At 41.0% G+C, this 22,282-nt stretch overlaps 1 protein-coding gene across 5 annotated transcripts in view; it reads right to left on the reverse strand.

Moving 5' to 3' along the window:
* The window catches only part of PSD3 (pleckstrin and Sec7 domain containing 3), a 713,864-nt gene that overhangs the window by 605,316 nt on the left and 86,266 nt on the right, over positions 1–22,282 (reverse strand). For all 5 annotated transcript variants that reach the window (XM_003823634.7, XM_055116331.2, XM_063607125.1 and 2 more), the window contains one exon: positions 6,946–6,995. The gene's annotated coding sequence lies outside the window, so the exon portion shown is untranslated. The remainder of the gene's footprint in view (positions 1–6,945; positions 6,996–22,282) is intronic.

Here is a 22,282-nt window from a genome sequence, read left to right on the forward strand (position 1 = left end):
GCAGGAGGAAGGCATGTGAATCTCATCATCCGGGTAGAATGTTGTTATAAGGCCGTGATCCTTTTCCTTGGAGTGATGCTTATTTATTTTGAGCCATGGTTTTTGGTTTTAGCTGCCTTTCCTAAATTCTTCACAAATTGGCCTGTTAGAAGCACAATGGGCCATTCACAGAAACCATGTTTTATTCCATCCTTACCCTTTCATTCTATGCTTTACAGGTACAACTGGTCAGGGAGAACCAATGGCAGACATGTGCTATATCCCAACACACCTTGACTCTTGCTCTCACCGGAGGCTCAGCTTAGGGAAAGGAGATCTTAATAGGAGACAGAAGACCCGGACGCTGGTTTTGATTGTGCCCTTCTCCAGCTATGTGGCCTTGAGCAGGTGACTTCACCAGTCTTGTCCTCCTATTTGTGAACAAATAGCCCCAACTGTCTGAAGGCGGAAGCCTGGTTCATGCCTCTCAAGGTCCTTTCTCACTACGATATCTATGAACCAAGTAGTTATTAGGTTGGTAACAGAAGTAATTGCGGTCTTTACCATAAAAATTAAATTTACTTTTCAATAGATTTTGGTTGGGCTCTTCATCATCTGTTAAAGCTTAGTGTTTTTCCTTTTACTTTGAGTCATTTCTTTTTTTTTTTTTTTTTTGAGATGGAGTCTCACTCTGTCACCGAGGCAGGAGTGCAGTGGCAGTAAATTTACTTTTAGTGACAAAGACTGCAATTACTTTTGTTACCAACCTAAATAGTTAATGTATTACTGCCCTCATTGTAGCAAGAAAGAAAAAAAAAAGAAGTTCAAATAAGTGATTTCTCAAGTCTCATGAAGTAAAGAAGATACATTAATGGAAAATTTGCTATAAGTCAAATGATATAAGTCAGATCAGATGACCCCCCCCCCGCCGGCCCCCAAGCCAGGAGATTTGTTGAGTACCTTACTTTTACTTAGAAACAATGGCATAATATAAGGGAAATGAGATCGTGTAAAATGTGCTCAGCATAGTGCCTAGGACACAGTAAGATGGCAGTCCCTAACCTTGGGGTCACAGACTAGTACTATTCTGTAGCCTGTTAGGAACTGGGCTGCACAGCAGGGGGTAAGCAGCGGTAGCGAAGTGAGTAAAGCTTCACTTGTATTTATGGCCATACCCCATTGCTTACATTACCGCCTGAGCTCCGCCTCCTGTCTGATCAGCAACGGCATTAGATTCTCACAGGAGCACAAACTCTATTGTGAACTGCTCATACAAGGGATCTAGGTTGCCCTCTCCTTATAAGACTCTAATGCCTGATGATCTGTCACTGTCTCCCATCACCCCCAGATGGGACTGCCTAGTTGCAGGGAAACAAACTCAGGGCTCCCACTGATTCTACACAATGGTGAGTTGTATAATTATTTCATTATGTATCACAATGTAATAATAATAGAAACAAAGTACACAGTATATGTAACGCACTTGAATCATTCTGAAACCACTCCCTCCCAACCCGCCCCAGCCCGTGGAAAAATTTTCTTCCATGAAACCAATCTTTGGTGCCAAAAATGTTGGGGACTGTTACAGTAAGGCATGAAGAAATGAATGCCTCTAGTGAAAATATTGACAGCTTCATTGTTATCTTTTTATAGAAAGCACTCCACGGCCAAGCGCGGTGGCTCATGCCTGTAATCCCAGCACTTTGGGAGGCTGAGGTGGGCAGATCACGAGGTCAGGAGATTGAGACCATCCTGGCAAATGCGGTGAAACCCTGTCTCTACTAAAAATACAAAAATTAGCTGGGCATGGTGGCATGTGCCTGTAGTTCCAGCTACCTGGGAGGCTGAAGCAGGAGAATCGCTTGAACCAGGGAGTCAGAGGTTGCAGTGAGCCGAGATCATGCCACTGCACTCCAGCCTGACGATAAGAGTGAGAGTGTCTAAAAATAAAAATAAAAAAAAGCACTCCATATGCTGTATCTAATCAGGTATCTTTTCTATCTATATGGTTTCAACTCAGCAAACAGGCACACACATTTTAACATTAGGTACTACATCTCCATGAATGATGCCTCATTTTAATTCCACATAATTGTGGTCTAATTTGACTACAATAGATAAAAATTGGAAAAATATGCTTACTTGGAGACAGGACGGTCTAATTATAAGAGTACAGGCTTTGGGGCCATGTGAAGTTTTTCCTTGCCACAAAAATTAGAGACTACGGTTTGACACGGTGCGTCTTCAGAAACAGGGACATTTTCTGCTATCCTGAGATGTTACTTGTCACATAAAGCTTCAATTTGTAGCTAACCTAATCCAGGGTATATGTGTCTTTGGAATGCAAAATCAAGTCTTATTCACAGTGAACTTTCACCTTTGTTCCTTCGTCAGTTGGTTGCTTTACAATGTAGAAAAAAAATATTAAAGATTTGGCTTGAGAGGTACCCAAACTCAAAGACACAGAGCTCCAAATTTGATCCTAAACCGTCAAAAGCAAGCTTCTTTACATTTGGCTGTCTCTCTCAGTGCTTGCAAAATGACCTGCCATCTTTAGGCTCACCCAGGTGAGTATTTATGCCGAGAGAAGTCTGACCTTTTAATACACTGGAGCTCCCATTGTATGAGCAAGTGGGCTCTGGAAATGTTTGCTGTCCCAAATATGGATCCCACGGGCTGAAATGAGTCCCAGATGCCTGTGTGAGTGAAGACCTGCAGTGCCCCTACTCAGCCTTAACAAGAAGCATGTCTCTCTGTTCTGTCTTGTTATGGGGTTTCACTTCATTCACCTGAGACCTTCACCAACTTTTCCAATACCTACTAGTCTATGCTTCCAGGGCTGGACCCTGTTTTTTAATGGTTCCTCCCTCCTCATTGTCTGCCCTCGATCACCAAACTCTGGTCCTTGAGCACACCGAGAAAAACTCCCTGAATCTGACAGTCACCTGATTCTGAAAACCACAGCTTACTCAGTGCCCCAGATGCCCCAAGCAGGTGATCTCTGTCTGGGCTAAACCCTTGGACTTGTGATTCCTGATCCTACCCCCACCTGACCGAGCTGTGTGAACCAGGGTCAGCCACTTCTCCACACATACCTCCTTGCCTTCTGCCCTCACCCGCCCCACTCTAGGCCCACTGGCCTTCTTCCTAGCCCCACTGGGACTTTTTAAACTTCGTTCTACTTTTGGTCCTTCATGTTAGTTGAGGCCTCTGCTCAATGCACTCTGTCCTCCTAACTAACATGATTTGCTACTTCTTATCATTCAGATCTCAACTTATGTCTTAGCTCACATTGCTATACCAAAAATACCATAGAGAATTATAAACAAGAGAAATTTATTTCTTATGATTCTGGAGGCTGGAAGTCCAAGATCAAGGTGCTGGCAGATTTTCTGTCTGGTGAGGGTCCGCTTCCTGGTTCATAGATGGCTATCTTCTTGCTGAGTCCTCACAAGGTGCAAGGAGTAAGAGAGCTTTGTGGGGTCTCTTCTAGAAGGGCATTAGTCCCATTCATGAGGGCTCCACCCTCATGACCTATTCACCTCCCAAAGGCTCCATCTCCTAACGCCCTCCCACTGGGGGTTAGGATTTCAATATATGAATTTGTGTGTGGGAGGGTGGATGCTATAGATCATAAACATTTGATCCACAGCAGCTTATATGTCACTTTTTCAGAAAGATATTCTTTAATGTCCTCAGTTGCTTTCACATCACTTTTTAAAAATCATTACATGGTGCTATGGTTTAAAGGTATTCCCTAAAGTTCATGTGTTGTAAATGTAATCCCCAATGCCACAGCGTTGGGAGGTGGGGCTGAATAAGAGATGATGAGGTCATGATGGGAGAGTCCTCATGGATTAATGTCATTATCACAGGAGTGTCTTAGTTATCTCAAGAGTGGGCTTGTTATCAAAGCAAGTTTGGCTTCCTCTTGCTCACTTGCACTCTCATACTCTCTGATCTTTTCACCTTCTGCCATGAGATGATGCAGCAGGAAGGCCCTCACCAGATGCCCCTACCTCTAGAACTGTGAAGAATAAATTTACTTTATAAATAAATTATCATCTATTGTGTTCTGTTATAGCAATACAAAGTGGACTATGACACTTAGCATTTACCAGTAACTGATATGTAACTATTTATTTATTTTCATTATCATGTGTCTTTCTGTCTGTTTCTGGCCATTAACCTCCTCCATGCCCTACCAACCCAATTTAAGTTCCATGAAAGCAGTAAAATCCCAGACATAAAAGATTTAGCCTCATCTGTTTCAGCCTCTGCTATATTCCAGCATGGAGGATAACTCTTGGCATATAGAAGTTGCTAAATAAATGTTTATGAAATGAGTCAGTGCTAATCCCTTCCTGGGTAGGAGGGAGGACACAAACCCTAACTCTGCTAATTTCCTGACTTTTGCCACCATGTAGTCACCTCAGGTCACTTCCTCTTCCTCACGGGGGCATTCCTAACACCTACAGGGTTGGGATACACAGCGTTAAATAAATCTTCTGCATTTTGATGCAAGAGTACTACTGTCCTTATTTTTAAAATTAAATTCAAGTATATCAATAAAATTATGAAGCTTTTCCTATATTCCCTTTAAAGAACTCCCCTCTTCAACATGTTGCTAAAATTCTCCTTTCTAACTTTTCACAGTTGGTTTATCACCAATAAAGTAAAAATCACACCCCAAGGCATTCCTGTTTCTCTCTCTTTCTCTGTCTCTATCAGCCCTGTTTTTCCTCTGCCAAGCCTGAGGATCCCCATGAAGGGCGGTGCTGGAGCAGAGATGCTGGGGAAAGGCACTGACGGATGGGGCTGAGCCAGGGAGCAGCCATTTAGTGCTGCCCACCCGACTATAACAGGCTGTCACTGGGTGTGACAGGCAGGACGAGACATTGCAGGAAACTGAGAACTGCCCGGGGAAGGCAATGATGAATGCCAAGCTGGGGTGGCCTGACACAGCGATAGAAAATCTGAAGCATACCTTGCAGTGATGTGGCTTTGCTGAGCACTGCTTGAAAACAGGCTGGAAAGCCAGCCTCCCAGGTTGCCATTAGGAACAGAGCTGCTCAAAATAAAGGCAGCTCTCAGGAGAGTCTTGACTCACACAGATGTGGTTGGGCCCATGGCTGTTATTCCAACCACACCCACACACACGTACACACACACACCCAGAGGTGGTAGTGACTGCCAAAGGTCAGCCCCTGATATAGAGTATGGAATATCTGTGTAAATGGTATATAGAATATAACAGTAAAACTGGAAACAAGACTTAGGACATTTCAAATGAAATCCTCGCCATGCTATTGAAATACTATTTGTAATTCTAATTCCTAACACTTAAAAATTTTGCATTGCACAGAACATTTTCTCTGCATTATCTTGCTTGATCCTTATAACAATATCATGTAGCAGGCAGAGCAAATAATATCATACTTACAGTTGAGAAAATTGAAATTCAGAGTGGTCAAAAAAATTACCACAATGTCATACAGATTGTCAGATATTCTTGGAGGGTTCAATAGTATCTAAGAAGCCACATTTTTTTTCTCTTTTAACTTGGAGCAGCTTACATTAGCCTAAAGAAATTTTCATGAATCTATAATTTTGATTAAGTTAATAGGTAAAATTATATTCCCAGAAAAGAGAAAATTGGGATGGGAGTAGTTTTATTCACTTTACAAAAGAAATATTAATTTAGCTAAAGAATATGATATGGCTTGTTTAAATCACAAATGAGAATATTTTAAAATAGCTTTATTGAGGTATATATACTGGTGCATTTAAACAATCAAAATTATTGTATAAATAAATAATCAAATCTAGAGCATATGAAGGCTTCCTATGAAACAATAAGGAAAAAAGCAAAATTAAAATGGGCACAATGTATTACCAGCCAAGTCACGGAAGAAGAAATCTAAAACGTCAACAAACATCTGCTTGGGAAGGAATGCTAGCACTTTCTCCATTCCTTCCTTTTTCTTGGACACAGCTGCCCAGCCAGACACATATATTTCCTATTCGTGAGACTAAGTCCTTGCCAATGAAATGTGACTGGAAGAAATGTGTGCAACTTCTGCCTTATTTGTCTGCAAGGAAATTGCTTTTCCTGAGCTTGTCTTTTTTTCCAAAAGCTGGTATGTGGCAACGACCTGACTTCAACCAGGAAGACAAGGTTGATGACCTAAGGAATAGCATTGTAGCAAATGGAAGGATCCCTGAGTGACTGTGTGGAGCAGAGCCCTCCTACCAGCCTGGACTAGCCAACATAAGATTAAGTAAGAAAAAGATCTTTTTTATTGAAATTCTTACCTAGATTACTATATCTGGAGGTCTCTTTGTTACAGCTGCTTAGCCTTTACACTAACTAGTACAATGACCAATCTAACTAGTAGTCTGGGAAATCAAAGTCAAAAAAAGGTATCATTTCATGCCCTAAGTTTGGCCACACTTTAAAAGCCTGGTGATATCAAGAACAAGGATATGGGAAATGAGAAACTCTCATATATTTCTGGAAGGAGTGCAAATTGGAACAACTACTTGGAGAACAATTTGTCAGTATTACTAAAGTAGAAAATAAGTATTCGCTGCAACTCATTCATTTCAATTCTAGGTCTAGTAACTTTATATACTCAGACATGCCTCAAAGGTCATTAAAACATCATTTGTATTAGCAAAAAATTAGAAACAATATGAATGTTCATTGTAAGAGGATGGATGAATAAATTGTGATATTCATACAATAGAGTACAGCCAACAGTTAAAATAGATGAACTGCATCTGCATGTATTAACATGAATAGATTTTTAAAACATATTATTGAAGGGGACAGGAAGTTGAAGAACATGAACAACATGATAGCATTAGATAAAAATTTAAAATATGCAAAGCATAACTATGTATTCTTTTGCATACATATACATGTAGGAAGAGTGCAAAAACATGGTCTAAAAGAATACATACCACATTCTTGATAATGGTTGTTGCTGGGCGAGGAAGGTGAGGAAATGAATCTGTGGAGAGAAACAGAGTACCTCCACATTATTACTGTTTTATTTATTTTGTAAAAAAAAAATCATGCAAAACTGCTAAATTATTAACATTTATTATTTATGGTTATTAGGTATAACCAGAAATGCCCGGACGGGCATGGTGGCTCATGCCTGTAATCCTAGCACTTTGGGAGGCTGAGGCAGGTGGATCATCTGAGGTCAGGAGCTCAAGACCAGCCTGGCCAACATGGTGAAACGCTGTTTCTACTAAAAATACAAAAAATAGCCGTGTCTCTACTAAACTCTGTCTCTACTAAAAATAGAAAAAATAGTGGTGGCATGTGCCTGTAATCCCAGCTATTCGGAAGGCTGAGGCAGAAGAATTGCTTGAACCCGGGAGGCAGAGGTTGTAGTGAGCTGAGATCACGCCACTGCACTCCAGCCTGGAGCTGGATCACACCAGGCAAGCTGATCATGTGTATCTCTTCCCCATCTGCCCATTCAATGGTGTCAGGGGGGTAGCTTGGAATCAGTCATGGTGGAAGCATTTACACCAAAGAAATCAGCCAATGCTACAAACCAGCAAATGCTGTGTTTTCCTCTGGAGAGTTAGGGAGTGCTAGTTACTAACACTGACTAGCACACCACTGGGTTCAATGTATTTTTTTTTTTTTTTTTGAGACAGAGTTTCGCTCTTGTTGCCCAGGATGGGGTGTAGTGGTGCGATCTCGGCTCACCACAACCTCCGCCTCCCGGGTTCAAACGATTCTCCTACCACGGCCTCCAGAGTAGGTGGGATTACAGGCATGTGCCACCATGCCCAACTAATTTTGTATTTTTAGTAGAGATGGAGTTTCTCCATGTTGGTCAGGCTGGTCTTGAACTCCCGACCTCAGGCGATCCGCTCACCTCAGCCTTCCAAAGTGCTGGGATTATAGGCATGAGCCACTGTGCCTGGCCCAATTTATCTATTAAATTAATCTTGGTACTTCTGGATGCTTTAAAATCTTTTCCAAATGTAAAAAATTAAAATTGTTTCATTTTATTTTTCAGGATATTTTTTACATAAAGCATACTGCATGGGTGTCCTACTGGTGTTGGAAAAAGAAATGAAAGCATCTCTCAAAAGGGTCAAACCGAGGCCAGGTTTTATTTGGTGTTTGAGAAAACCTGGATTATTTGGGTCGGGAGAAAGTTTTGGACTTCCTGCTAATCACAGGATTTCAACAGCAAGCGTCTTCAAGTCATGTATGACATCCCCTGGCTGATAAGAGCCTTCCCACCTCATCTCAAGGAAGGCAACACCTTTCATAACTACCAGAATGACTACACTTGCCTCACTAAATTGTAGTTGTTGAACCACAAACTTGATTCCTACTTCTGTAAAAATAAATCAGAATTAAAATGATTAAGATATGGAATTAAGCCTCCATGAGGTTTCAGCAGGCATCCATAACCTATAGGGTTATGACAGTCATATTTTCTGAATCCCAAATCAGGACATGGGACCATGGAAATACAGAAGACCATCAAGCAGAACGTTTGACTTCAGTTCTGTCGTGAAGATTCTGGGCTTTCAATCCTTCTAACTACAGTACTAGATGACAAAGATGATTTATTGCACATTAAGCACTCATGAGTGCTCTGTTAACCTCATTCCTTGGAACGATTGTTTTAAAACACCTTTCCATTTTTGCTATTAAAATACCTACTACTTGGGATACTGAGGCAGGAGAATCACTTGAACCCGGGAGGTGGAGGCTGCAGTGAGCCGAGACTGCACCACTGCACTCCAGACTGGGCAACAGAGTGAGACTCTGTTTCGAAAAAAAAAAAGAAAGTAATGCATATTAATTGAAGAAAATATAGTTATGGAAAGGAAAGAAAATCATCCATCCATAATTTCACAACCCAGAGATAACAACCACTAACAGCTTAATAAATAGCATTTCAACTTTTTTGTGTGTATATTTATATATTTCCCACAAAATAATATTAAACTATGTACACTGCTTTAACTGTCTCTTTCCACTTAAGATCTATCATTAATTTATTTCCATGTCATTAAATTTTCTTCAAATGTATTATTTTATAGCTTTATGCTGTTACATTACATAACTGTAACTAAATTTATTTCACCCATCTTCCCACTGTTAAATATTTAGAGTATCTGCAATTCATCCACATAAATAGGATGAAGTGATCATCACTCTAGTAAGTCTTTGCATACATCTCTGTTCCTTTCTTTGGGATAAATTCTAATAAGTGTAACTCCTGAGTCAACATTTATAAAAAATCTTTAAACTTTTTTCTATCTTTATGGAAATAAGTTATTCCTGTAGAAAGCTTTATACCATATACAAAAGTATGTTTGGAGTAAAGATTCAAAAGTTAAAAGCAAAAATTTGAACTTTAGAATAAAACTTACGAAAATATTTTGTACAACATTGGTTAGGGCAGAGAGAAAATACAATAAAAAAGGTAACAAGAGATATAACTTGAGTATATTAAAATGTACAATTTTGTGTAACAAAGGACTATAAAAGACAAAACAAAGACTGGGAGGATATATCTACAATGATATCTGTATCTATATTTACCCTTATATAACACAAAAAGGTTAGGATTTCGAATATAAGATCTCATAAATCAGTAAGAAAACAGGCCAGACACAGTGGCTCCTGCCTGTAATAGCAGCATTTTGGGAGGCTGAGGCAAGAAGACTGTTTAAGGCCAGGAGTTTGAGACCAATCTGGGCAAAACAGTGAGACTCCATCTCTACCAAAAAAGAAAAAAAAAATGAAATTAGCTAGGCATGGTGGCACATGCCTGTAGTCCCAGCTACTCAGGAAGGTGAGGTGGGATGATTGCTTGAGCCCAGGAGTTCGAGGCTGCAGTGAGCTATGATTGCACCACTGTACGCCAGGGTGACAGAGCAAGATCCTGTCTGAATATTAAAAAATATATATATATGTATGTATATTTAAATATGTGTTTGTTTATATATATATACATTTTATGTATATATAAATATGTGTCTGTATATACACATATTTCTTAAATATAAGAAAAAGATAGGCAATACAATAGAAATTGGCAGAGAATATGAAAGGCAATTCACAGAAAAGGAAACCTGAATGGCCAATAATATCATGCTCAAATTGACTAGTAAGAAGTGAACTATAGATTAAACCAACACATCCATAAGATTACCAAAAATTTTCAAGTATTCCATCACACTTAACAAGAATGTGGTATGACTGGAACTCTCATACATTGCTGATGAGACCATAAATTGGTTCCAACATGGGGAGGGACAATTTGTGAAGCAATTATTAGAGTTGAAAGTGTATGATCAGAAGCGTCAGGACCTGGGTGAGTCAAGGAGGTGCCTGGGGCTTCACATTTAAGGAGGCCCTCACTCTCAGGATCATGCAAGCATACGGTTGCCACCTGAGAGGGAAGTCCTCCTTAAATTTTGCACTCTGTGTCTTTGATTGCCTTATCCTGGTCCTGGTTCTGAAGCATGTAAACTAAAAACCAATAATTCCGTGTATATAATATATATTAATATAATTCTGTATATAGAATATATATTAATATACCTACAAATATACACCCCTCTTCCAAGAAATATAAACAAGATAGAAATAAGAGTTTCATTGTAGCATTGTTCACAAAAGTGAAAATGGAAAACATTTCCCAATTTTCCAAATGTCTTCAATAGAATGCACATATATAAATATGGCATATTCATGGGATAACGGTATACAATAATTAAAGTGAATAAACTAGAATTACATGTATCAACATGGTTACATCTCAAAATACAATGTTGCATGAGAAAAGCAAGTTATAGAATGATACATTTGGCATGATTCATTTACATAAGCCTAAAAAAATGCAAAATAATATTATCTATTGTTTATATTACTTTCAGACACAGTATGAAAAAACAAGTCATGGGAATGATAAACAACAAATTTATGGTACTACTTCTTTCTGTAAGAAAGGGAGGAAGGAAGGTTCAGAACAATGTAAAAAGAGGTCTATTTATTAAGTTTTTTTTTTTTTAATGAAAGTATCTGAAGCAAAGTCAACAAAATACCAAGACTTGTTAGAGTCGAGTGGTGAGAACTTGGGTATTACTTATATTATTCTCCAAAGTTTTTTGTATGTTTAAGCTTTTCATAATTTTTTGTTGGGCATAGTGGCTCACACCTGTAATCAGCACTTTGGGAGGCTGACGCAGGAGGACCACTTAAGACCAAGAGTTTGAGACCAGCTTGGGCAACATAGCAAGATCCCATCTCTATTTTTAAAATAAACATTAATAAAATAAAAATTTAAAAATTTTGTAAGTTTTAAAAATGAGAAAAATAAAAACCGTTAACGAAATAGATATTCATGTCCATAGCTGGTAACTTTGGGTAAGCCAGTTAACTTTTCCAGAATATTAGTTTATTTTTTTCTAAAATAACAACATTAATTTCAAATTCAGAGGGTGATAGCTGTTGTGTTTTCTAACTCTACGAAGGCTTTCCTGCTATATATTCAACATTGTTGTTATTGAATGACTCCTGACTGAGGTTTGTGGGCTTAATTATTGGCTAGTGGAGCCCCAAATGGGTCCTATGTCATGAGATTCAGAATTTGGAATGTCTATGGTGCTCACCAAAATATAATCCCACCTTCACCCCATTAGCCTCATCTCTGTGTTTTAAGTCCTCATGTTGGACATGGTGACACACCACCCAGATCTCCATCAAGGAAGGACTTCTTGCCTATTTCTGGAAGGACTATTAGCAGAAAACCTTCAACTGTCAGTGCCTTCAGGGATTACCCCATCTGCAAAGAGCCACCTAGTTCAACGTCAAGCCCTTCCCAGGGCATCCCATATCTGGTGACTGATAGATATGAGTGAATAAACATCCAACCATTCTGGCCCAACACAGGCCAATTCTGACCAGCGATTTTAGCTCCAAAACTCCCTCTGCCGTTGCCTGGGGTGGCTGCAGCTTCACTTCTCCCACTGCCCAATTTGGCATCTCCCCCTGGCCTTCCACAGGCGTTGACACAGGGAGCATTTCCTAATAAACAATCTGCAGGCTCAACAGTCTCAGGGTCTGCTTCCTGGAGAGACCAACTGATAAAGTTGGGTAGGTGAAAAGGTAATATGAGGCTTGGGAACTGGGTCACTTGCCACCTCGCTGGCAATAAGGATTCCATCATTGGTGGTAAGTTGAGCACAAATAGCTCCTGACATAAAGCGACCATCTATAGCGGGTTGAATAGTGTCCCTCCAAAATTCATGTCTACCTGGAAACTCAGAATATAACTTGTTTGGAAATGGTGTCTTTGTAGATGTAATTAGTTAGGGTTGTTGGGATAAAATCATCCTGGATTTAGAGTGCACTTTAAATCCAGTGACTGGTATCCTTATAAGAAGAGGGGAAGACACACAGACAGAGAGACATGGGGAAGGCCCTATGAAGATGGAGGCAGGGGTTTGAGTGATGTGTTCACAATCCAAGAAATGCCACGAGCCACCAGAATCAGGAAGGGGTAAGGAAGGATTCTCCCCTCACATGTTTAGAGGCACCATGGCCCTACCAATACCTTGATTTGAGATTTATAGCCTCCAGAACTAGGAGAGATTAAATGTATATTTTTTAATCCACTTAAGTTTGTGGTAATTTCTTATGAACAGACTGTGCAAGGAAATTAATACATAGCCTAGTTCTTAAAACTGTCACCAGTGGCAAATGGAGATAGTATAGTAGCAGAAGGAAATGCAGTGGCTGGTATAAAGTATCAGATATTTGAAAACATTGGAAGAATCAGTGCCTATAATGACAATGGAATCCAATTCTACTGCCTTAACGTAGTCTGACACTTCAGAAAATAAAATGAAAACCTGACAGCAATTTACAGGCCATGGGAAATCAAATGTGGAGAAGCCAGTGGGCCTTCTTGCAGCATAGAAAGAGGCTCTCCTCTCCTAGGTGAAGGCAGAGAAAGCCGACCACCAGCCTTAGGACCTAATTGTCAGAACAGCAGGGCTCCAAGGAAAGCTAAACTCCCAGCCGAGATAGATCTGCTCTGGCAAGGTCAGGACCCTGGTGTGAAAGAACAGTACTCTGATACTAGGATGGGGACATCCAGGTTGATTCCAGAGCCTTCCTTTCCTCAATCTTGGAACTCCTAATTCTCTAAACCCTCTGGGCCTGCAGAGGTGGGCCACCCCTCCCTAGTAAGAATGTAAGAATACTTCATCCCCATTGCTGGAAGACAGTGTGGGGAGCCTCTACCCACAAGACAAAATGTGTTCCCCACCTCCTCTCTTGACCCTTAGGCCTATAAATACAGTTACGTTGCGCCTAACCTAGTCCCTAGCCGAGGATGTGCTGGGCCTGATAAAGAGAGAAAGGGATTATACACCAGGGGAGGGTCAGGACCTCCTGACCCATGTACCAGCCACAGCCTGAGGACAAACAAGAGACTTGATGCTGAGAGTGATGATCAAGGGGCCAGAACTTTAGACTGGATGACGGAAAGGATGTAAATTTGAGAGTGCTCTCTCGAGACTGAGAATTGAGCACCTTGGAAAGGCCAGGAGATGGTGTGAGCTGGCTACTAAAATGGCTTCTAGAAGCACAGAAGAGGTGATGGCCCAGGCTAAGGAGGCTGAAATGCAAGAACCGCCAGGGCAGATGGCGGAGAAAGTGATGGAGAGGCTTGGGGAAGTAGACACACTGGATTGCATATACTAGGTAAGACCAGACGGCCTACAGGTGATCAGTTTCTGCAGGAGACCCAGATGCAGCCTTACCAAGGTCATCAGGAGTGTGCTGATGGAAGGGCACCAGGTTCTCTATGAAGTTCAATGATGGCCTCATCTGTGGGCCAAGGCTGAGGTAGTGGGGGCTGTCACAGACAAGGTTCATGTGCAGCAATGGGGAGGAAACAAGGCACAACAAGACATTAAAGAGCAAATTGAACTACACAGTTACCTACAGTAGATGCCTGTGTGCGATGTGGGTTTGTTGAATGAATGTCAATCCTCATGAAAGAGAACTTCTGAGAATAAATGTTGGACCCTAAAACAAAAATAATAGATGCTTGCATTTAGAAGTTATTAATGTAGTTCTGAGAACGATCTCTTTCACCAGCTGCCATTGGCCCTTTCCTCTGGGCTGTTGAAAGAACTTTGGACTAATTAAATTTAATAGAGTGTAATTCAGCAAAGAATGATTTATGAACTGAGCAGTCCTCCAAAGCAGAATAGGTTCAGAGCCACTGCAGTGCTGCCACGGGATTGCAGAGGATTTATGGGCAAAAAAAGGAAAGTAAGGTACAGAAAACAGAAGTGAGGTACAGAAACAGCTGGATTGGTTACAGCTTGGTGTTTGACTTATTTGAACACGATTTGAACAGTTATCCACCTTTGATTGGCTGAAACTCTGTGACTGGCACAAAAGTAGGTTACAGCCTATTCACACACTCAGTTAGGCTACAGTTCCCTATGTACTATATGTGGAAAAACTTTTAGCCTGAACTTAAAATATATATGGAGGCAGCTTTAGGCTAAAATTAATTTATTTTTAAATTTAAAAAAATTTTTTTGGAGACAGGGTCTTGCTCTTTTGCTCAAACTGGAGTGCAGTGATGCTATCATAGCTTACTGCAGCCTTGACCTCCTGACCTCAAGTGATCCTCCCACTGCAGCCTCCCGAGTAGCTGGGGCTACAAGCATGTACCACCACGCATGGCTTAAATATAACAGGTCAAAACCCATTACTTTTGTTCAGGGAAAATTCCTACCTTGCTATGAACAATATAAAAAAAGAAAAAAAAAGATGGCAGATGATGGAGGAGGGAATGAAGAGGCTTGGGAAACAGACATGCTGCGGTGGGTGTCCTCCACATCATTGATGGCACTGCAGCCTACAACATGAGGCACAGGTGGTGTGTGGTGGAGAGTGACGTGCAGTCCATGTGTCCCTGGGTGGACCAAGGTACCCACTCCCCCAGCTGCCAGAAGGGTTAGTGGCAGCTCCCACTTGAGTTTCTCCCCAGGAACTGCCTAGCTGCTGCCTAGCCCAAAGTCAACCCCTACCACAGGGCCAGCCCACATTCAATGATTGGCTCACGCTAGGTACAAAGATTCAGCCCTCTTGCCTGATTAAGGATAACCGGAAGGGCCTTTCCAGCTGCACTCTCCCCGTGGGGTTGACTGAGGCCTCTGAACAACTACATCGCAGCTCAACTTCCTTCTGTGCCCAGGCCTGGAACCTGCACCCCTTTGCAGATGTGGTTCCTCAGAACACTATTAAAAAACAGGTCTCAGGACCTGTTCCAGAAACCTACCTAAGAGAGTAAGTGTTGTCATCAATCATGGAGTCCGCCCAACTGCACAGAGTTTCAAGAGTGGTGAAACTAATATTTGTAAGTCTGTCCATGGCAGGCCCGGCAGCTCTGAGAATTCCATAAACGGCTCCTAATTTCTGTGTGCTTTGAGTCAGTTTTAATAATGAAGTTAAGAACATTTGAACTTTATAGCTCCCTACATGCTTACATTTGCTAATTGAAAGACTGCCTGAAACTGAAAGCAGGCTTTGCACACCAAAGCCCTCTCGCATATTGAAAACAAAGGGATCTCCAGAGATTTTAGGTTTACAAAGGCACATTCATGCTTGGGAATTCATGGGTTTAGCATTTTCAATTAGGTCATTTCATATAGAGGGAGGACTGAGAATGTGCAGGTATGGTCATGGAACGTTAATTGGAAATAATAGAGCTTTTTGGGTTACCTCTGAAACAACTCCAAGAGAGACAATTGATTTAAAGTCCATGCAGTATAGTGTGCACGGTGCCTGCCAACCCTTTTCTAATTGGATTATCTGAGACTAAATGTGAAGAGTTAAATAATTTCGTAACACAACACAGAACAAATATCATGGTGATGTGACCCAGAGAAGGAGCACCGGAGCTTTTACTCTAATCTGAAAGGCTTTGGCAACCTTGACTCCAGCTGGGGTGCAAAGGGGTCCATCGAAGTGAAGCAGAAGTTGCCCCAAAGGCTGTTGGCCAGGCCACAGCTGGGCTGACTCATTGTTCGGTGACTTGTTCAGGACTATAGCTGCTATGCAAACAGAGAAAGTGGGATTGCTTTTGCTTTTTATGGAGGTACAGTCACAGTCAGGGCTAATTTAATTCCTTCAAGCTGACAAACTGAACACAGAAGTCAAGATCTGGGGACAAAAGCATGCAAGGCCATAGCTTTCAGCAGCCCCAGACCCAGCATCTTAGTGCAGCAGAAGCAGCACAGAGGCAGTGCCATGAAAAAAGTCAATTCCAAGAGCAAAGACAGGCGGGTTTTGGTGGCTCATGCCTGTAATCCCAGCACTGTGGAAAGCCAAGACAGGAGGATTGCTTGAGCCCAGAGTTCAAGACCAGTCTGGGCAACAAAAGTGAGACCCTGACTTTAAAAAAAAATTAAAAAAATTAACCGAGTGTGGTGGTACACACCTGTGGTACCAGCTACATGGGAGGCTGAGGCAGGAGTATTTCTTCAGCACAGGAATTCAAGGCTGTGGTGAGCTGTATGATCACGCCAGCACCAGCACACTCTAACCTGGGCAACAGAATGAGACCCTGTCTCAAAAAAAAAAAAAAAAAAAAAAAAAGAAAAGAAAGAAAGAAAGAAAAAAAAAGGTAAGAAAACAGAAGAACTTCATTCTATGAGATGATCAAGAAAATGAAAAAGCAACCCACAGAATGGGACATGCTGGGGTGGGTACCTCCATGCCATTTATGGCACTGCAAATACTTGCAAATCACTTATTTGATGAGTGGCTGTTATTGGGAATACATAAAGAACTCTTACAACTCAATAATAAATAACCTAATTGAAAATGAGCAAAGTCTTTGAGTAGAAACTTCTGTAAAGAAGATATATAAACAGTAAATAAGTAAATGAAATGATGCCCAACATTAGTCATTAGGGAAATGCAAATCATAACCACCATGATATAGCACTAGCGAAACTGCCTTTCCAAATTTTAACTGAGGAAATTATGACAGTGAAAGAAGTCAGACCTAACCGACTCCACCTTGCTTCTAAGGTTTACGCTGTTCTTTTTCATTCCTGGGTGTAGTCAGAACTAACTTAGGGAAGGAATTCAGTTCATGGTTTGACTCTGAAACGAAATTGATAATACCCCTTCCCAAAAAGACCCTGTTCTTGCCTGGGGACCAGTCTGCCTTTGCAGGACTAACAAATTAGCTACAAGATTAGAAATTATGGTTTAGGGGGTCATGCAGTCTCTGGCTCTAAGAGTCTGAACCTCCCCAAATTGCTCCTGGGGATAACATCACTATTGTAAAACCTAAGATCAGTGCTTGAGATATTTTGCAGACCCTGTGCTCAATGGATCAACTGACACCACCCAGACTGTAATCTGGCTCAACCAGTTCTACCATTGCACCCAAGAACAGAAGAAGCAAGAAAAGCTCACTTCGACCCCCTATGATTCCAACTCCAATCTGACCAGTCAGCACTCCCCAATTCCTAAGCCCCATCCACCAAATTATCTTTAAAAACTCTGACCCCCAAATCCTCGGGGAGACTGATTTGAGTAATAATAAAACTCTGGTCTCCCACACAGCCAGCTCTGCATAAATTACTCTTTCTCCATTGCAATTCCCCTGTCTTGATAAACTGGCTCCCACTAGGCAGCAGGCAAGGTGAACGCATTGGGCAGTTACACTAGGGTGGCTGGAATCAAGAAGACAGATAATAACAAATGTTGGTGAGGATGTGGAGACATTCAGAACCCTGCACAATGCCGATGAGTATATAAGATGTTGCCATTGTTATGGAAAACAGTTTGGCAGTCCTTGAAAATGTTAAACGTAGAGTTAGCATACAACCCAGTAATTCCACACCTTGGTATATACGCCAGAGAAATGAAAATATATGTTCACTCAAAATCTTGTACACAAATGCTCATAGCAACAGCATTCATAATTGCCAAAAAGTGAAAACAACTCAAATGTCCATCAACAGATGAATGGATAAGCAAAATGTGGTATAGCCAAACAATGGAATACTATTCAGCCATAAAAATATATGAAGTACTGGCTGGGTGTAGTGGCTCATGCCTGTAATCCCAGCACTTTGGGAGGCAGAGGCAGGCAGATTATGAGGTCAGGAGTTTCAGACAAGCCTGACCAACATGGTGAAACCCTGTCTCTACTAAAAATACAAAAATTAGCCAGGAATGGTGGCACATGCCTGTAATCCCAGCTACTCAGGAGGCTGAAGGTTGCAGTGAGCCGAGATTGCACCACTGCACTCCAGCCTGGGTGACAGAGCGAAACTCTGTCTCAAAAAAAAAAAAAGTATGAAGTACTGATACATGCTATGACATGGTTGAGTCTTGAAAACATATGCTAGGTGAAAGAAATAAATGGCAAAAGACCACATATTATATGATTTGTTTTTTAAGCAAAGTTCATAATAGGCAAATTTATAGAGACAGAAGTAGATTAGTGATTGCCTAGGGTTAGAGGGTAGTTAATAGGGAAAGGTCACTGGTGGGTATGGAATTCTTTTTTTTTGAGTTGATGAAGACGCTATAAATTTAGATGGTGGCAATGGCTGCACAACTCTGAATATATTAAAGCCACTGACTTGTACGCTTTAAATGAGTGAATTTTCTGACATGTGAATTATATCCCAATAAAGATGTTTTAAAATTTTTAAGAAGAAACTTCATTCCATTAAGATTGTGCCCTCCATTTCTTCCCTAAGCCTGGGTCAGATGGGGAAAAGAGCTATCCATTCTGAGTTCCCTGGGGGGAAAGCCTGCCTGTTAGTCTCTTTTTTGTTATGAACCCCAACCAACATCCTGAAATGTAGTTTCATTTTCCATTTATTAATAATATATCACACCATATAGCATGTTTAACACCACCTCTTAATGGTGTGGCAACTCACAGAAGAAAAAAAAAGCCCAGAGAAGGGGCAGGAAATAGATGAAGCAAGTAGCAGGAAGGAAAAACGCACAATGAAGTATGATTAGGGGCAAAATAGCTGGAGAACCATTGCCAATGACCCTGACAAATATGTGCATGCTATTTGCTTTTGATTGGAAGCTGTCAGCAGGAGATATTGTTGATGTAATCTCTGAGTTACTTTGTCTTTATCTTCCAAGAAACATGGATCCCAAATAGATTAGCCTTCTTTTTCATTTCTCCTGGATCACTTCACTGAAGGATACCAATTCCATTTTTATTTTTATTTTATTATATTTATATTTTTTACATGTATATACATATTTACTTTAAGTTCTGGGATACAAGTGCAGAATGTGCAGGTTTGTTACATAGGTATACATGTGCCATGGTGGTTTGCTGCACCCATCAACCCATAATCTAGGTTTTAAGCCCTGCATGCATTAGGTATTTGTCCTAATGCTCTCCCTCCCCTCCCTGTGTCCATGTGTTCTCATTGTTCAACTCTCACTTATCAATGTGTTTGGTCTTCTGTTCCTGTGTTAGTTTGCTGAGAATGATGGCTTCCAGCTTCATCCATGTCCCTGCAAAGGACATGAACTCATTCTTTTTTATGGCTGCATAGTATCCCATGGTGAATATGTACCACATTTTATTTATCTAGTTTCTCATTGATGGGCATTTGGGTTGGTTCCAAGTCTTTGCTATTGTAAATAGTGCTGCAATAAACATATATGTGCATGTGTCTTTTTGGTAGAATGATTTATAATCCTTTGGGTATATACCCAGTAATGGGATGGCTGGGTCAAATGGTATTTCTGGTTCTAGATCCTTGAGGAATTGCCACACTGTCTTCCACAGTGGTTGAACTAATTTACACTCCCACCAACACTGTAAAAGTGCTCCTATTTCTCAACAGTCTCGCCAGCATCTGTTGTTTCCTGACTTTTTAATAATCACCACTCTAACTGGTGTGAGATGGTATCTCATTGTGGTTTGGATTTGCATTTCTCTCATAACCAGTGATGATGAGCTTTTTTATGTTTATTGACCGCATAAATGTCTTCTTTTGAGAAGTGTCCGTGCATATCCTTCACCCACTTTTTGACGGGGTTGTTTTTTTTCTTGTAAATTTGTTTAAGTTCCTAGTAGATTCTGGATATTAAACCTTTGTCAGATGGGCAGACTGACAAAGGGCAAGCACTTTGTCAGCAGTGCTTGTGGGACAAAAATTTTCTCCCATTCTCTAGGTTGCCTGTTCACTCTGATGATAATTTCTTTTGCTGTGCAGAAGCTCTTTAGTTTAATTAGATCCCATTTGTCAATTTTGGCTTTTCTTGCGATTGCTTTTGGTGTTTTAGTCATGAAGCCTTTGCCCATGCCTATGTCCTGAATGGTATTGCCTAGGTTTTCTTCCAAGGTTTTAAGACTGCATGTTTTTCTATAGCTGATCTGTATTTTCCTCCACATGTGTATATTTTTTCAAGCAGGCTAAAGCTACATGTATGACAACTCTCCAACCAGAGCATTTATAAGGATGGACATTCAATGTGAACAGTTTTTTGGAGGGCAGCTACTTAGCTTGGTGGCACCTTTGCTACAGCACTGAGTCTCCTCTCTGGTTCTGCTTCTTTTCCACTCCAAATTCTTCATTATCTTTGGGGTGAATTGTATTATTTTTCTGCAAATATTTCCTCTCCCCTCTGCACCTGTCCTGCCCCTACCCCCAGGAGGAAAGTACTTCCAAGCGAAGTTGCGTTAGGCTGGCTGACTTGCTGTGGCTAATGGAATGAAGGAAGTAGCAACTCCTGCTAGTTGCAGGCTTAAAGAATCTTGGAGGCTGGGTGCAGTGGCTCACGCCCATAATCCCAGCACTTTGGGAGGCTGACACAGGCAGATCACAAGGTCAGGAGATCGAGACCATCCTGGCCAACATGGTTAAACCCTGTTTCTACTAAAAATACAAAAATTGGCTGGGCATGGTAGCACATGCCTGTAATCTCAGCTACTCAGGAGGCTGAGGCAGGAGAATCGCTTGAACCAGAGTTGGAGGTTGCAGTGAGCTGAGATCACGTCACTGCACTCCAGGTCACAGGAGGAAAAAAAGAAAAGATTCTTGGAGATTTTTCACTAATCTTCCATCCACTCTCCATCCACTATGGAAAGTGCGCGTTCTAGATAGAAGTATCTCCATCAGCCTGAGTCCCAGACTAAAGACACAGGAAGCATATGTGAAGCCAAAGGCAGCCTGGAGCAGCAGTACTGCAGACTGCCCATGACCTCCAAGGGAGAAATAAATGCTTGTTGCTGCAAGCCACTGAACTTTCTCTTAAAACACAACATTATCGTAGTGAAAGCTGATTAACACAATCATTGCATTCATTCAGAAAATATTCCGAGCATTCACACACTCAAATCCTATGGTTGTTCTTTAATGAATAAGACTGAATGTCTTCTGTTCTCAGGCAACTTGCAGTCTAGAAAGTAAGACAGAAAAGGATGCAAATAACCCAAATACAAAATATATAGTGAGTGATATGAGAGAATCAAGTATACTAAGAGGTTTGGCACAGAAACAGATTATTTCTGGCTTGGAGGAATCACGGAACTTCTTGGAAGAGGTGACATTTGAGGTGGAGTCTTGAAGATTTATACATATATATATAGAAAGATATGGGTAAATAGTATATATGTTACTCCTGAACTGTTCATTCTACAATCAGCTACTTTAGATGAGGAAAATGCAATCGTATATAGATAGAAAGCAAAAGAATACACTTTAACACAACATATCTAGTTATTAAGGTAGACAGGTATACGGGTACAAACAATATATTAGAATAAGAGGAAGGTAACTTAAAAAAAAAATTTTTTTTTTTGAGATGGAGTCTCACTCTGTTGCCCAGGCTGGAGAGCAGTGGCGCTATCTCGGCTCACTGCAAGCTCTGCCTCCCAGGTTCACACCATTCTCCTGCCTCAGCCTCCCAAGTAGCTGGGACTACAGGCGCCCGCCACCATGTCTGGCTAATTTTTTGTATTTTTAGTAGAGACAGGGTTTCATCGTGTTAGCCAGGATGTTCTTGATGTCCTGACCGCGTGATCCACCCGCCTCGGCCTCCCAAAGTGTTGGGATTACAGGCGTGAGCCACCGCGCCGGTGAAAAATTTTTGTCACTTTATTTAATGACATTAAACAGTTTAAGTTTCAACTACTAAACAGCACTTTGAATGGTGAAAACACAGGTAGTATATCGTCAAACTTTAATGCTTTTCTTTAAAAACACAATT

Source organism: Pan paniscus, chromosome 7, assembly GCF_029289425.2.
Source record: "Pan paniscus chromosome 7, NHGRI_mPanPan1-v2.0_pri, whole genome shotgun sequence".
Lineage (NCBI taxonomy): Eukaryota > Metazoa > Chordata > Mammalia > Primates > Hominidae > Pan > Pan paniscus.